The sequence below is a fragment of the Marmota monax genome, unplaced genomic scaffold, assembly GCF_021218885.2.
Source record: "Marmota monax isolate L192 unplaced genomic scaffold, Marmota_monax_Labrador192_F-V1.1 WCK01_AAM20220418_F8-fsc00005, whole genome shotgun sequence".
NCBI lineage: Eukaryota > Metazoa > Chordata > Mammalia > Rodentia > Sciuridae > Marmota > Marmota monax.
Window position 1 is genome coordinate 29,058,081 of NW_026692254.1, and position 17,098 is coordinate 29,075,178.

The window sequence follows — 17,098 nt, forward strand, 5'->3', positions numbered from 1 at the left end:
TTCACTTAACAGCTTTTACTAGGCCCCAGTACACGTCAGATCTAAATGAAGAGGACGCCGTCCGGGAGGACGCCGTCCCGGCTCCTGAGGCGCTCGCGGTCCTCCAAGGCGAAACAGTCGCGTGGGCAGGTTTGGTCCCTCTAGTGGGCGGCTATCACCCCACTGAAGGCCCCTGTCCCAGGCACGCCAGAGGACTGGAGGCTTAGGTTGCAGGGAGCGGCCGCAGGCCCTGACCCGGGAGTCCAGCGGACCCGGCGGGAGGGATCCGGTGGGGGCCGCGGGGTCGTTTGTAGCCTTGCGCGGCGCCGGCCCCGCCCCGCCCGCCGCCGTCGGCCCCGCCGCGCATCCGCCTCAGGCGGGAGGCGGAGGCCGGCCCGCGCCGGGCAGCCCTTCGGCCGCACCGTCCTGGCCGGTGCCCAGGTCCGAGTCCCTTCCGCCCGCGCCCCGCCCGCGCCCGGCCGGGCCCTGCCGCCGGCGCCCGCCCCCGCTCCGCCCCCGGAGCCGCGGCCCCGCCCGCCGCCGCCGTCGCCATGTTGTGGCGCCCGCAGCCGGCGCTGGGGACGCGCGCGGCTGAGCCCGGGGCCTGCAGCCGCCGCCGCCGCCGCCAGGTAAGCGCCCCCCGGGCCCGGGCCGGGCGGGACTGCGCCAGGGCCGCCGCCGGGTCGCCCCAGCGCAAGCTAGGGTCGAGCGGCACTAGGACCAAGCTTGCGCCCGCGCGCGGCCGGGCCCTGCAGCCTGCGGACCCTGCCCGCCGCCCGAGGCGGCAGCCACTGCCGGGACGGTCGCCTGGCGGGCCCGGCCGCCACCCAACCCAGCCACTGGCCGCGGCTACCGGCCCCTTCCACCGCCGTGATCGCCGCTCCGGGCGGGCCGGGCGCGCCGCTGTCCTCCCTGCGCGGGACGCGCGGCCGCCCTAGGAGACAGCCCGCGGCCCCCCGCCCGGGCGGGGATAACGGTGCCACTTTGCCCCGCCAGGACTCCCTGTCAGCCCGACTGTCCCTGCCGCCCGAAGAGCTGGCTCCGTCATGGGGCAGGCACTTCGAGGATCGACCCTCTTCGCGCCCCTCCGCCTCCCCTCCCCTCCGCCCAAGTTCTGACCCAGAGAAGGTTCTCCCGGAGCAGACAGGTATTCCTGCTCCAGAGTTAGGGTCCTCTGGGGAGAACGGTCCTGTTGATTAGAGTAGAAATTGTCTCTCTGCAGGGACTCTTCTTGCCAACCTGGGGGTTGGGGGAAGGCTCAGTGTGACCCGAGGGAGGACAGGGGAGCGTCTGCTGGGCAGATGGCCTCCTGGCCTTGGATCAGCGTTTGTGAGGGGGAGGGGTCCATATGACCTTAGGTGTGCCTGCTCTTGAGAATCGCAGGATTATTAGAGCTGTTCAGGGATTTTTAACTTTTTTTCCCCCCAGTAGGCTGGAGGTGACATTAAAAGTGCTGGATTGGAATAAATCCGTAGGCCCACCCAGGGAGGCTTTTTTTTTTTTTTTTTTTTTTTTAGCATCCAGGACTATCCTGGATTTGGGGTGGGGGGCGTGTAGAATGATTTTTACCCCAGGGTTTTCCAACTTGCATTCAGTCCTCTGTTCATGTAGGGCCTGTAGGGCACTTCTGTCAAGTGTACAGTGTGGCTAAGAACACAGGATGTGCACACATAGGTGCTTGGCCTGGTTGGTACCCCGTGGGATTTCAGGGATCTATTTCCTAAAACTCACAGGTAAATTACACAGTGAAGGAGAGGAAGAAATGTCATGCTACTGGGACTATTTTGACCGTTTTCCAATTCTTCCAGTGATCATGACTGATTCATTTAGTTAATTTTTTTTTTTTTTTTGAGATGAGTTCTCATTGTGTGCCCAGGCTGACCTCCAGCCCCTGAGTTCAAGTGATCCTCTTACCTCAGCTTCCCAAGTAGCTGGGCCTACAGGCAGACACTACCATGTCTGACTGTAAATTTTTACTGAGCACTTATTACATGCCCATGACTGAGCTGGGTATTGAGGGTATTGAGGTAAACCAGAAAGACACCATCTTTTAGTTTTGGAGCTCTTAGCCTAGTGGGACAGTTCAATAATAAATAACAAAGAAAATTCATTCAGCAACAAATATTTGTCAACAAATGTGTGCAAAACATTGTTGTAGATGCAGTGAATAAAGCAAGCAAAATAACTGCCCTTGAGTTTTCATGCTAGTGTGTGTGTGTGTGTGTGGGGGGGTAGACAATAAAATATGTAATAATATCATGTTAAAAAGTGCTAACCGCTAAAGAGGAAAACAGGGAAAGAGAATCTGAGGTATCAGGGGTGGGGGTTGGATTTACACTTAAGTGGCCTGGGTTTTTTTTTTTTTTTTGGTTGTTGTTATCAAGCCAGGGCCTCCTGCTTCACTGTTGAATTACATCCCAGCCCCAGAAGGTGTCTTTGGAATAAAACTTTGAAGAAAGTGGTAAACTAATAATTTCAAACTGGGGAGAAGGAAGTAAAAGAGATTGATTTGAGTGGGGGGCTTTGGGGAAGGTTTCCCTGAGGAAGTGACATTTAGGCCAGAACCTGAGAGGGTTAAGAGTTAACCATGTGTGGAACAGTAGAGGTTGGCAAGTTGGAGGAAGTGAAAGAGGCCTGTGGGTCTGGAGGAGGAAAGGGAGTGGGGTGAGGGGAGAGGGGAGATAAATGTCTGCAGAGAGGTATGGCGGGTCAGAGCGACCAGGCCTGAGGGAAATGCTTTCCCTCTTTAGTTTGGATTGTGTCTCTAGTGTAATTAGGAACATTTACATTTTAAAAGGTCTCTGGCCCCATGCAGGGAATGTACTTTGAGATAAGCCAGTAACGCCAGGGTGGTTTCTATGCTGAGTGTCCTAACTACCTGATCTGTTTGAAAAAGTCTTAAGGAGTCCCTGGGAGATCCTTTTCCTTTGTGAGTGGGCTTTACCCAGCTTTTAGAAAGGGAAGGGAAAACTGAATTGGCGTTACGGAGTGCCTGCTAGGTTGGAGAACCGATTTTAATGATTTTTGTATATGTAATCATATTTAATTTAATCCTCTCTGTTCTCTAGGAGAAAGGTTATCATACCTATTTTACAAGGAAACAAGCCCAGAGGGGATAGATGATTTATCCAAAGTCACATTTGTTACAGTCTTGAATTCAAACCCATGTATCTCTGATTCCAGAACCCACTGGTGGCTCTGGACCCTGACCATTGAAGTTTGTATTTTATTTCTGCTACTTACCAATCAAAAGATCTTCAGTTATTTAATCTATCTGTCCCTCAGTTTCCTCATCTTAAATGCAAATAAAAGTCCCTACCTTATAAGATCGTTGTGCAGATCAAATGAAGCCATGTAGATAGTTTAGCTCTTAGTTTAAATGTCAGTTGCTATTATTTAAATTTTTAAAATGTCCAGGCTAAAAATAAATAAAATATCCATGCTGCTTCCCAGTCATGTTGTGGTCATTTTGGATAAGATTAAATATATAGATAATTGAGTTCCTGAATTTTGTGTAGCTATCTTTTTCTCTCCACTTTTCTTGATAACTTAATGCTGTGTTCCAATGTGATCAATCATTCAACATTGATCTCTTATTTCATGCTTTGACACTGTACTAGAAGTTGTGGATACAAAGTGAGTTCCTTCTTTCCAGGAGCTGAGTATCCAGGAGAAGTCAAATAAAGAAAGAGCTACAGTATATATTTAAATTCTCTATTACAGTTGTGGTTAAAGAGCTGTTGGGAAAAGTAAGAATAAAATACCTGGTGAAGTCAGGAAGGCTTTCAGGGAGAAGGTGACTTTTGAAATGGGCTTTGGAGGAAGATAGGAGTTTTGCAGGCAAATAAGATTGAGCAAAGGACATTCTAGGCAGAGAGAGGCATAAATATGAAAATGCAGAGCAATGAGAGGTCCTGTTTGGGAATGAGGCTGGAAGGCTGACTAGGGGTTGTGAAAAGCAGATCAAGGATTTTGGACCATGGGGAGTACTGGAAAGTATTAGGTACATCAAATTCATTCTGTGAGGGGTGTTGCAGTTACAGAGTCGTTATAGGTGTCATCCTAAGGCAAATTTTTATCTGTGGGATCACTGTGCTTTGAGATCTGGTTCTCAACTTTGTAGACTACAAATTTAGTTTTGTAGGGTACTCAGTTGATTGGGTCCAGGGAGACTGACTCACTCACCAAACTTGGAAGAGACTGATGAATAAACTTAGGATATTAACTGACCATGAGAAATGAAACTGCTGAATGACAGATGTTTCTGTCCTTTGGCCATTCCACCCCTCCCCCCTTTTCTGGCCAGGGCTGGGACACTAACAAACTCTCACTCCTCAATTTGTTTGTTTCTCTCAGATTGCTTAAAAACGAACCCTTTCTCCGAACATAATCATTCCTTACGTACTATTCGTACTATTCGATGTAGTCAGCAGTCATTATTAATGGATAGAATGAGTGATTGTGTATAATTGGGTGATTGTGAAACTTAAGAGGAGGAATAACCTCCCCCACCCCTGTCTCTGAACCCAGGGCCTCATACATTCTAGACAAATGCCACACCACTGAACTACCTCCACAGCCCTTTTTATTTTATTTTGAGACAAGGTCTCTCTAAGTTGTTGAGGCTGGCCTCAAACTTGTGATCCTCTTGCCTTAGTCTTATGAGTAGCTGGGATTTACAGTCACGTACCACTATGCCTGGTAGGAATAACTTTTTAGAAATATCCAAAAAGGAGGTTCCTAGATTTGGGTTAATGGAGAAGGTATGCAGATTCTAAGTTGTATGGGTAATTTTGTGGTGTGGGACACATGTATTGAAAACTATTCTGGGAGCAGAGGTCTGTGAACTCTTGGAGCTGGTAGGGAGTTTTTGGTTGCACTTGGAGAGATTATTTTAGAATCATTGTCTTTCCTACATAATGAAGTAATAATTCATACCCTTAACCTGTTCAGTCACTGGGTGAGCTTTCCTATTGGACTGGAATTTTCATGAAGTTGAACTCTATGTTATATTTCTTCTGCAATGGTGGGAAGAGTAATATAGACCCCCTAGAGTTTAGAATCTTAAAAAAAAATTAACCACAGGAGATGTGCTCGGCTACTGAGTTACATCCACAGCCCTTTTTATTTTTTATTTTGAGACCAAGTCACTAAATTGCCCAGGCTGGTCATGAATTTGTGATCCTCCTGACTCAGTCTCCCTAGTTACTGGGATTACAGGTGTGTATCACTGTGCCTGGTTTAGAATCTTTATTTTTCTTTAGTGAAAAATAAGTCCAAATAGATTAACACAGATTTTGGGTTAATTATTTTGCTTTTGAAACTCTGAAAATAATTATGCAAGAAATACATATTCAAGCCAGGCACAGTGGCACATACCTATAATCCCAGTGACTTGGAAGGCTGAGGCAAGAGTATCATAAGTTCAAAGCCAGTCTAGGCAATTTTTTTAATATTTATTTTTCAGTTGACACACCATCTTTATTTATTTTTATGTGGTGCTGAGGATCGAACCCAGCACCCTACGCATGCCAGGCGAGCACGTTACCGCTTGAGCCACATCCCCAGCCTAGGCAATTTAGCAAGGCTCTAAGCAACTTAGTGAGACCCTGTTTTAAAATAACAAGAGTCCCCTGGGTTCAATTCCCAGTAGAAAAAAAATAGAAATACATATTCCTTTGGGAGATTTAGGAAATATAGATGGCTATACAAAGGAAATAAAGCTCACTGATAAATTCTACAATCTAGAGCCATTGTTAACATCTCAATATTTTGGTATTTGTATTAGGCCTTTATCTCCATCCCTATTTATACATGTATGTTTAACTTCTTTTCTTACAAAAATAGCAACATCCTGAATAGGAGAAAGTTTTGACAGTTGATGTCCATGCGGTAGAGCAATTGCATGTACCCAGAATCTGAATGTTTTCATTTGTAGGCATCTGGTCTGGTACCTTCCCCTTTGCTTGCTGTAGGGATGCAGGATGTAATATTAATTATCTAATTACATTTGAGAATTTTTCCACCCAACCATTTGCTTTTACTTAACAGCAGGGAAATAAATGTATGTTGAAATAACAATAGATCCATTTTATGAGTCCCAAGAAAAGTTAATGAATACTTTTCAAGTTTGAGGTCACCAAAGTTTGGATTGTCTTCTGCTGTGACTTTGGTTAGGTTCTTTACCATCTCCATTTTAGATTCTGAAGATGTGTTTATCAAGAGATAATGGTGAGCCAGGTGCAGTGGCACACACCTGTATTCCTAGGGACTCAGGAAGCTGAGGCAGGAGGATCACAAGTTCTAGGCCAGTCTCAGCAATTTAGGGAGACCCTGTCTCAGAAGAACTGGGGCTGTAACTCAGAGGTTAGAGTATCTCTGGTCTCAATCCCTAGTTTAAATAAATGAATGAATGAATGAATAAATAAATAAATCCTCCCCCTTTCTCTCATTAACTTATACCAGGGAATGAAACGGGTGTGATATCTGTATGTATGGTTGGTTGTGGGAGGACTGCCACAATGTTGAGTGAAGAAGAGGAGTGTGTCTGATCCTGGTCAGGAGCAGATTAACTCCTGCTCTCAAATCAGTATGTGTTTGGGTGGTGGGGGAGGGTCTTGGGACTTTAACTTGTATCTGTTTTTAAGAGCTCCAGGATTATTGGGGCTCCTTTGAAGATTCTGAAACTTTAAAATGTTTTTAAATCTTTATTTTAACTGTAACTCCTCCTTCCAGTGGCGGCATTAAGAATCCTCCACAAAAACAAATTCACAGGCTTATCCAGAGAATGTAAGAGTGGCACCCCAAGTCTAACTCAGAATAGCCTTGATTCCACTCTGTAAGACAGAGTTTGCCATAAGATCTTCTTACCTCTGAGGGATGGAATTAGGATGGTTATTATGTTAACCTTTTTTAAAAAATTATAGATGGATACAATGCCTTTATCTTATTCATTTATTTTTATGTGGTGCCAAGGATCAAACCAAGTGCTTCATACATGCTAGGCAAGCACTCAACCACTGAGTCCCAACTGAAGCCCCTATTACATTAATATTTATGTATATTTTCACTATTATTTGAATTTTATACAGGCTTCTATCTTGTCTTTACAAAAACAAAGGTGTTTATAAAAAGCACCTGGTAAATCTGTTTTCATTTCAGAGACAAACATTGAAGGCTCTAAATAAAAAACTCATTGCCTAGAACTGTGCCCCTCTAGAAGAGGTATGATGTTGGAATTGCCTATACCTCCTAGGTCATTCTGGCGGGCGGGGGGGGGGATTCTTTTGTTAGATATGCATTTGTGGCAGCCCAACCTGCCAGGTGCATTAGGCTAGCACCTCTGATTGGGATAGTCCCTAAATTCAGATGAGCAGAGTGTGACTTGGCTTCTAGGTTCATTTGTTGGGATGTTTTTATGTTTTTTTGTTTTGTTTTTTTGCAGTACTGGGGTTTGAACCCAGGAGTGTTCTACCTTGCAGCTATATCCCCAGCCCTTTTTAAAAATTTTATTCTGAGACAGGGTCTTCTAAGTTGTTCAAGGTCCAGGCAGGCCTAGATTTTGTGATCCTCTTGTCTTAGCCTTACAAGTAGCTGGATTATAAGCATGTGTCACGCACCTGGCTGGACACTTTCTTTAGAGGAGCCATGGGTCTTCTGTGGACCATTGGGTTCAGTCTCCCCCAAACCCATATGGAGTGGCTAGAGGTTTTGGTGTTATTACTTGAGGGCCAAGGGACTGTAAAGAGAGGCAGTTCCATGTAAGCCTCACATACCTTCCTGGGATTCTCTCCCTTTTGGGTCTCAGCCCATCCTGGGGTGAAGTGGGGTCTGCCTCTTCCTTCTTCTAGTCTTTGGATGCAGGAACATTTTACCCACACTGTCCTTGGCAAGCTGGAGCTGAGTGGGAGGCAGTGGGATGGACTGTGGCTCTACTTTTATTTCCCAGGTTTGCTGCAGTTTACAGCATTCTACTCCTTTCTGCTAATTTAGTTTCTGAAGTTGAATGTGTTCCTTTAGCAAGCCAAAGGGCAGAGTGAGGCCATTGGGAGGGGTTTTGAAGGTATTTGTCCATTGTAACTGCAAACCATTTCCGGGCTGTTCCAGGGTCTGAAAACACATCTGAGGCAGAGCTTTGGCATTTTCAGAGGGGTGGGCACTGAGCAGCTGTTCAAATTCTTCTGGGCTTGGACGGACTGCTTACTGTCTTTTCCTTGTTAGACCTCCAGGCCTAAATAGAACTAGCTGAGATTGTAAAAACTTCATTGTCTAATATTTCATTAAGGCTATAAATCTCAGGCCCTTAAAAATATTACATGTGTGATTAATATTACTGTTTTCTTAATTAGAATTACTTGTATTTAAAATTCTGCAGGGCCTCTTTGCAACTGGGCCATCATTGATCTGTAATCTACAGTTGGATGTGAAAGGCCTACCCTGGGCCCAACTCAGAGCTGATGCTCTGTGGAGCATAAAAGAATCAAGTGAGATGAACTTTGCCCTCAGGGGTTCTCCCACTGAAAGCAATTAGAGAACAATTTGCTTCTAGACCAAAAGTGTCTTAAGTAGGCTTTCTTTCTGAGGATGGTGGCTACTCACCACAGGTCACTCTTTGAGGTGACTGGGGTTACGTTTGGGGAACATTTTATAGTATAAAGATGGATTGAACAGCCGTTTGGGAGGAGTTGTGGCAGTGATGTAATCTCATCTTTCATTACTTCACTTATCTCTGCTTGACACTGTTTCCCATAGTGCCTGCACTCTGTAGTAGGAGGGATCCTCTGGCGCCAAAATATGAACTCCAGGACCTACCATTCCACCATTATACTCTATTCCTAAGTCTAAGACTTTTGCCTTTCCAGTTTAGAGATCTCTTTTAAAATATTTACACCACTTGGGAGAGGTCATACTCTTAGTAGTTCATCAGCAATCAGTAGCTTTAATTACCAGGAATTAATTAAAGTCAACTGAAACAAAGACTGGGACCCAGGCAGACACCTCGGGGCAAGGGTGTCTGAAGGGACACACTCTTTCATGACAGGAGAGAAGTGAAGGCAGCAAAAGAAACTTTTCATGCAAATCAGTTTCTGCAGGCAGCGCTGCTGAGACACCTCCTTGCTGATACTGGGCCCATCTGATGGTCCTGTTGGCAGAAGAATGGGGTATAGAGTGGGCTAGCCCCAGTACAGGGGCTTTGTAACAGAGGTAGAATTTGAGGGGAGCCTGCAAGGGTTGGGAAGATTGTTTTTATTATTTTTTTTCTTATTTAAAAAATAACATATGCCCAGGGTTAAAAAAAAAAAAAGGAAACATTAAAGGAGAAAACAGATCCCTCATAATTTTTCCTGATTGATGGATGAGATGTAGAGAAGAGTAAATTTCTTTTCTTTCCTTTCCTTTTTTTTTTTTTTTGATGGTACTGGGGATTGAACACAGGGCCTCATTAGGCATTGGCTCTACCATTGAACTACAGCCTCAATCCCTCTATCATCTTTTAACTTCATTTTTTGTCTTTCTGTTTCTCAGGATAAATTGTCTTCAACTCATAGGTCCGTTTGGGTTGGATTAATCGACTGGAAATACTTATTTCTGAATGTTTTCTCTTTTGTTAGAGTTCTAGGCTGTTTTAAAAAAAGGCTTTTCCCAAGATGGAATCAGTGGAGAAGAGCCTCTTTATTTTTTTTTTTATTTTTAATTTTGTTTTTGGTACAAATCATGTCTTAAGATTGGTGTTTATGATGTATTCATTAATTTCTTTTTTTTTAGTTATAGTTAGACAATACCTTTGTTTTATTTATTTATTTTTATGTGGTGCTGAGGATTGAACCCAGGGCCTTGCATGCCCTAGGCGAGTCCTCTACCACTGAGCCACAACCCCAGCCCTTAATTAATTTCTTGAATAAATATTTGAGGGTTTGCGTGTACCAGGTGCTGTTCCAGGTACTGGGTAGGGAACAAAATTAAAATCTTCCTCTCAAGGAACTCATTCTAGTGATTGTGGGTTTATAGACAATGAACAAGAAAAATATTAAGGATGAGAGATGGTGAAAAATATATGGAGAAAAATAAAGCAAGGATAGTGGATGGGGGTTTAGTAGACAGATTTCCTATTTTATTGGAAAAGTCAAACTGGAGAAGATGGTGCACACCTATAATCCTGGCTACTTAGGAGGCTGAGGCAGAAGGATTGCAAGTTCAAGACCAGCCTGGGCAATATAATGATAGCACATCTGAAAAATTAAAATAAATAAATACAATAAATAAGTTAGAGAAAGCTGGATCTGGTGGCACGTGCCTGTAATTACAGTGGTTTGGGAGGCTGAGGCAGGAGGCTCTTGAGTTCAAAACCAGCCTCCACAATTTAGCAAGGCCCTAAGCAACTGAGAGAGACCCTGTCTCTAAATAAAATATAAAAAAGGGCTTGAAACCAGTACTTTAAAAAGGGGTGGGGGGCACTGGGGATGTTAAGTGCTCTTGGGTTCAATCACTAGTTAAAAAAAAAGAGAGAAATATCACTGATGAAAAGATATTGAGTTGAGGTAAGAAGGAGGTAAGAGAGAGAGAGCCATGCAAATAGGGAGGACTAATCAAAAGCCCTGGAGGCCAGAGTACTTAAGGTGCTTAGGAATAGTGTGAGGGAAAGGAGGTACAGGAGCAGAGGCCCACCATGAAGATGGTCTGCTCCCTAGGTGTTTCTATTGTGCTTGCAGGGCTGAGGATCACTGGGTTGAAGGGTTAAATCAACCCTTTTCTGGATATTTGATGGAGAGATTTGAATGGGTAACTGTGAATAGGAGACTTCAACCCTTCTGATGGGAAGGTTATTTAGGGCCCTATTACTTAGGAATAACAGGAATCTTCCACAGTAATAAAAACTATTTTTTTTTTCAGTTTATGTACCGTTTCTAATTTGATTACCTCATGTCTCTGGGCCTCAGTTTCCTTGTTTGTAGAGTAAGTGGCTTAAATTCAATAGTTTCCTAAAGTCTTCTTGGCTCTGAAAGTCCTTGATGTTTCTGATCTTGGAAAAACCTCTAATCTAGAATACTGTTGTAGAACAATGTTTTCTAATCCCAGTCTTACAACATGCTAAGGTATGTCATAATTATGGCAAGGGTTAGAGCAAATGTCTCAATACCAAATTGAAGGAAAATTTGTGCCCTATCTAGTATGGGAAGATGAAGGTATTGGGAAATGTGAAATGTGAAACTGACCTCCCAGTTTAGAGCATACAGGGCAACTTGGTCCTTGGAGGCAGGCAGGAGCCCTGAGGTCTCATTTGAGAGCTAGTCCTAGCTCACTCACTGGTAAGACCTTGTGAAATAGAAATAGTTGTAAACTGTAAAGCTCCCATACATCTACCCATGAGTATGTAATTAATCTGGGAGAAGAAGCCTTCCTGGGTTAGTGAAGCCTGATGCTCAGGATTGTTAGCTCCTCTCTGCAGACTAGCTGCATTTACTATCTGCATAGCCTTACAGAATCCTATTGCTGGAGGCACTGAAGTGATCCTGGAGTAAATAGCCAGGTACTCTCTTTGGAGCACCTCTGAATTTATTTGCTATTGAACAATAGACCCAAGACACATCCAGGCTCCTCTCATTTAGACATTATAGTGTCTGCTCATTAGTTTATGTTTTGAAATGTGAAGATGTGAATAAGAAAAGGAAAACTTCAGAAAAGTTATCCCTATTTCCCTTCTGTAGAATTGGGATAACTGGCTTCCTTCTCTTACCTTCCAAATTTTTCTGTTAATATTTTCTATATCTCACTGGGAATGTAACTCAGGGGTAGAGCACTTGCCAGGGGGGTGGAATTAAAAAGTCTCTATCTCCAATTTAGAACCCAAACTAAATGCTAGTCTGGCAAGGTTAAGACAAAGATGAGGTTAAGAATGCAGGATTAGAATAAAAAAGGGCAGAATTAAAAGTTCAAGGGTAAGATTTTGATTCTGTTATTTGTGAATACATACACCTGACAGCATTAGCCTGTTTTTCTGAACATTGACCAGTTAAATCTGAATCTTTTTTTTTTTTAAAGAGAGAGAGAGAGAGGAGGGAGAGAGAGAAAGAATTTTTAATATTTATTATTCAGTTTTTGGCGGACACATCATCTTTGTTTGTACGTGGTGCTGAGGATCGAACCCGGACCGCACGCATGCCAGGCGAGCGCGCTACCGCTTTAGCCACATCCCCAGCCCTTAAATCTGAATCTTGATAGATCGTTGGCAACTATTAGTAGTTTCCAAAATTCACAAGGTGATTCTCAATTTGGTCACAATTAAAAACTATCTACTTCAGAAAAATGGTTTCTGCCATTCCCCATTTTATTTTTTTTTTTGGTAATGGGGATTGAACCCAAGGGTGCTTAACCACTGAGCTACATCCCCAGCCATTTTTATTTTTTATTTTGAGACAGGGCCTTAATAAGTTGCTTAGAGCTTAAGTTGCTGAGGCTGGCCTCAAACTTGTGATTCTCCTGTTTTAGTCTCCTGAGTTGCTGGGATTATATTATTATGCACCATGGTGCCCTGCAGCTTTTCCATTTCTTTTCTTATTCTCATCTGCTCAGTGCTTACCCCCTTTGCCTCTCCCCCACCTTATTTGATTTTCTCAGCTTACCTGCCACCTGTCCCTGTCCCCTGACTCTGTTTCCTCAGCTTTATCAGGCATCCTGAGCACTGGCGGAGAAGCTGTGTAGAGGGGTAAACTGGTTTCACTTGCCTTGCCTCTCTGTCCTCTGTGCATGCTTCCCATCAGTGAGCTACCAGGGCACACTGACGACATGTAAAGGAAAGCCTGCTGGCTACTGGGGTTGGTGGCAGAGTACTTCCCAAACACATGCATTTGCTGTGTGAAAGGCAGTATGGTAAGAGCTTTACAAATATTAACTTACTGAATCTCTTTAATAGCCCCATTTTATATATGGGGAAGCTGACATACAGGTGCAGCATCTTGCCCAATATTAAATGGCTAGTAAGCGGTTGAGCTGGGATTTGAATCTAGTGGAGTCTGCTCTGAATTTCTGCATGATGATAGCGGGAGGGGAGCAGATCTGGGGCTGGGAAGAGTTTATTTTTTGACTGCCTTTGGGGCCTGCTTTTAATTTGTTTGGAGATTTTTCTCAGAGTCTTCCCTGGAATGATTATTATTAGTTTTTAAACTCTCTTTCCTAACTTTAACATTTACCTTCAAACTCATTTAAAAAACATTTTGTTTTTCTTCTTTCCGTAGGTGGTGTTTGGACACTAGACCATGTGCCTAGGTAGTTTTTCCTTTCTCCGCAGCTCTACTCCCCCAGCAACGCTCACCACACCCTTGTTTTGAGAACCTCACTAAGGTATGATGTCTAGGCTGACCTGAGCTGGCCTTGAAGAGCTGAGTTTTGGACACAAGAGAGCTTTTCTGTTCCTTGGGTTTTGTTTTGTTTTGGTGTTAAAATACAACAAAATTTGTCATTTTAAAGTATACAGTTCAGTGGCATTAAGTATATTCACATTTGTGCAACCATTACCATCATCTATCTCCATCCCATATTGAAACTCAGTATACATCAAACAACTCTACCCTACACCCCTGGCAACCACCATTCTATTCTGTTAGTTTACCTACTCTAGGGATGTCATATAAGTGGAATCATTCAGTATTTGCTTATTATATCACTTAGCATAATGTCTGCAAGGTTCACCCATGTTGTAATATGTGTCAACTTCCTTCCTTTTTTTTAAAAAGTGGTGCTGGTGATTGAATTCAGGGCCTCACTCATGCTAGGCAAGTGCTCTACCACTGAACCTTACCCTCAACCTGCTTCCTCTTAAAAGCTAAATAATATTTATGCTTATTCCACATTTTGTTTATCCATTGATATCATCCATTGATGGATATGTGGGTTGCTTCTACCTTTTGTGAATAAAGCTTCTATGAACATGGGTGTTCAGATATTTTGAGACCTTACTTTGAATTCTTTTGAGTATACACCTAGGAACAGATTTGCTGAATCATGTGTTATTCCATGTTTAATTTTTCTTTTCTTTTTTTTTTTTTTTTTTTCAGTACTGGGCATTGAACCCAGGGGTGCTCTACCACTGAACTACATTCCCAGCCCCTTTTTATTTTTTATTTTGAGACAGGTCTTGCTAAATCACTGAAACTGACCTGCCTCAGTCTCTTGACATGCTGAGATTATAGGTGTGTACCACCATGCACAGCTTTGTGTTTAATTTTTTGAGGAACTGCCATACCATTTTCCATAGTGGCTATACCATTTTTTAAAAATATTTGTTAGTTGTCAATGGATCTTTATTTTATGTATATGCGGTGCTGCAAATGGAACCCAATACCTCACACATGCTAGGCAAGTGCTCTACCACTGAGCCACAACTCCAGCCCCATGGCTATACCATTTTATATTCCCAAGAAAACAGTGCACAAGGGTTCCAGTTTCTCACATTCTCATCAACAGTTTACTATTTTCTGGTGATTTTTTTTTTTTTAAATAGCCATCCTAAAAAAAAAAAAAAAAAATAGCCATCCTGATGGGCGTAAATATCCTTGGTGGTTATCTAGTTGGACCCATGGAGTCCACCCAATAGGCTGGTTCCCTGTTGTCCTAGAATGTATAAAGTAGAAAAAATAATTTGACAGAGACTTCCATGTATTCCTCACCCTAATTCAACAGTTAACAATTTATGACCAATCTTGTTTGATTTATGTTCCCTCCCTGTTTTCTTCTTGCCCTGTGTTATTTTGAGGCAAATCCCAGACACCATATCATTGTATCTGTAAGCATTTCACTATGTATCTTAAAAGGGGCTTTGTTTTGTTTTGTTGAGATGTGGTCTCCAGGTTGGCCTAGAATGCCTGTTTCAGTCTCCTGACTAGTTAGAACTATAGTCACATACCATTGTACCTGGTTAGGATAAGGGCTCCTACTAATAAATTTTTTTCTGATGATAGAAAGGCATATAGAGTTGTACCTTTGAGAAGATTATTCCCTATCATTCTCTTGAATCAACAGGGACATATGCAGAGGGCACACATGAACACATGTGAACGTTAGATCTATTGCCATGCTGGGTTGTTCAGGGAAAGGCTGCCATGGCTGGGGCCCTGATTTCCTGCAGAAAACTGACTGCCCTTAGATTGAAACAGTCTTTTTGGAGAGGCCACCCAGGTCTCTGTGAAGAGAAGAGGGAGGAAGAAGGGAATGAGGAAGAGAGTGAGAATGGGAGTAAGTCAGTAATACACCATGGAGAAAGGAATAGGGGGAGAAAGGATGAGAAAGAGAAGAGTACAGATGGTTCCCAGCTTTCTAGTTTGACTTTACAATGGTGTGAAAGTGCTGTGCATATATGCACACTTTAGTTTTGAAATTTTGTTTGTGTCTCTGGCTGTTGATATGTGATTTGTTGCTGGGCAGTTCCCAGTCACAATTCCTAGTCAGCTATGAGATCATGAGAATGAACCACTGATATTCTTCAGTGTATTGTGTTGTTAGACTATGAGGTTTGATGTCTTAGTTTGTTTTCTGCTCATATAACAAAATACCACAGACTGGGTAATTTATAGACAATAGAAATTTATTTAGCTTATGGTTCTAGAGGCTGGGAAGTCCCAGGATCAAAGGGCTACATTTGGTGAAGGCCTTCTTGCTGTGTCATAACACTGATAAAAGGGTTAGTGCGCATATGTGTGAGATACAGAATCTGGACGAATTCATTCTTTTTATCAGGGAACTCACTCCTGCCATCATGAATCCATTCCTGAGGGTGAAACCCTCATGGTCTAATGAACTCTCAGAAGCCCCACCCCTTAATGCCATTACAATGTGATTTCTTTTCTTTTTGTCTTTTTCTTTCTTTCTTTCTTTCTTTCTTTCTTTCTTTCTTTCTTTCTTTCTTTCTTTCTTTCTTTCTTTTTTGTGGGGAGGCAATACTAGTGATCAAACCCAGGGGCACTTAACCACTGAGCCACATCCTCAGCACTTTTTTATTTATTTTGAGTTAGGGCCTCGATAAGTCGCTGAGGCTGGATTTGAACTCACAGTCCTCTTGCCTTAGCCTCCTGAGCTCCTGGAGGCATGTGCCATCATGCGCAGCCTAAGTGCATTTTGACTTACAATATTTTCAATTTACAATGGGTTTCTAGGGGTATAATCCCATCGTAAGCTGAGGAATATATTCATATATGAGAGGAGAGAAAGAGAGGAGAAGAAGAAGAAGAAGAAAGGGAATGAGAAAGCAGAAGACCTGGGAGAGAATTTCTCCATTAGCCCCTTGCTTCACCAGCTCCTAACTCATGTAGAAATCTAAAGTAACCTGAGATACCTGAAGACTAATGGCATGCTCCCTTTTTCCCCTACAATCTTTTCACTTTTCGAATCTTTGGGACTGTCATTTCCTTGTGGTAGATGAGACTGGTGGTGGCTCAGAGTCTGGCAGAATGTCCATTTTATCTTCTCAGGAATTGAGGTCTGATTTCCAGCAGGTCTGAGGCTGTTAGGCTTTTTGGTTAAATCTGGGAGTCCTTACTCCCAAGAGATGATGCCCACAGGATGGCATGTGAGCAAGAAGAATCCTGTACCTCTTTCAAGACTCTGGGTCCTGTTCTCACAAATTGGAGTGCCCCAAATAATGATTAATCAGTTTCAAAGTAAGGAAAGGTGAAAGGAGTGAAGATTATAAAGTACCCATATTTATCTAAATTCTCAGGTCTGTAAACTTTGCTGCCTATACCTAGTTTCTACTTCTCTGTTAACCTTGTAGTTGGGTATAATCCCAACCCCCTCTAGTTCTCTTTTTTTCTTCTAATATAACAGCTTTATTGAGATATAATTCACATATCACACAATTTCCCCACTTTTTAGTCTGTTCACAGAATTGTATCCCCATGTCTTAAGATTCAAGACTCTGCCTTCTTCCCTATGGTTCTTAGAGCTAGCTTTCCCACTCCACTGGTGTCATACTCATCAACACAGATCTCCTTATTGTGGGGGCCTTGGCCAGGAGGCATTTTCCACTGATAAAATATTTAAATCTAGCCAGGTACAATGGTGCCAGCCTGTAATGCCAGCAGTTTAGGAGGCTGAGGCAGGAGGATTGCAAGTTCAAAGCCAGCCTCAG

At 43.1% G+C, this 17,098-nt stretch overlaps 1 protein-coding gene across 2 annotated transcripts in view; it reads left to right on the forward strand.

The window, feature by feature from the left end:
- Nucleotides 1–506: 506 nt before the first annotated feature.
- Znf592 (zinc finger protein 592) overlaps nt 507–17,098 on the forward strand; it is a 57,391-nt gene continuing 40,799 nt past the window's right edge. Inside the window, exons 1-2 of one of the 2 annotated variants that reach the window (XM_046438059.2) lie at nt 507–608; nt 13,212–13,317. The gene's annotated coding sequence lies outside the window, so the exon portion shown is untranslated. The remainder of the gene's footprint in view (nt 609–13,211; nt 13,318–17,098) is intronic. The other variant, XM_046438068.2, reaches the window with a different exon arrangement.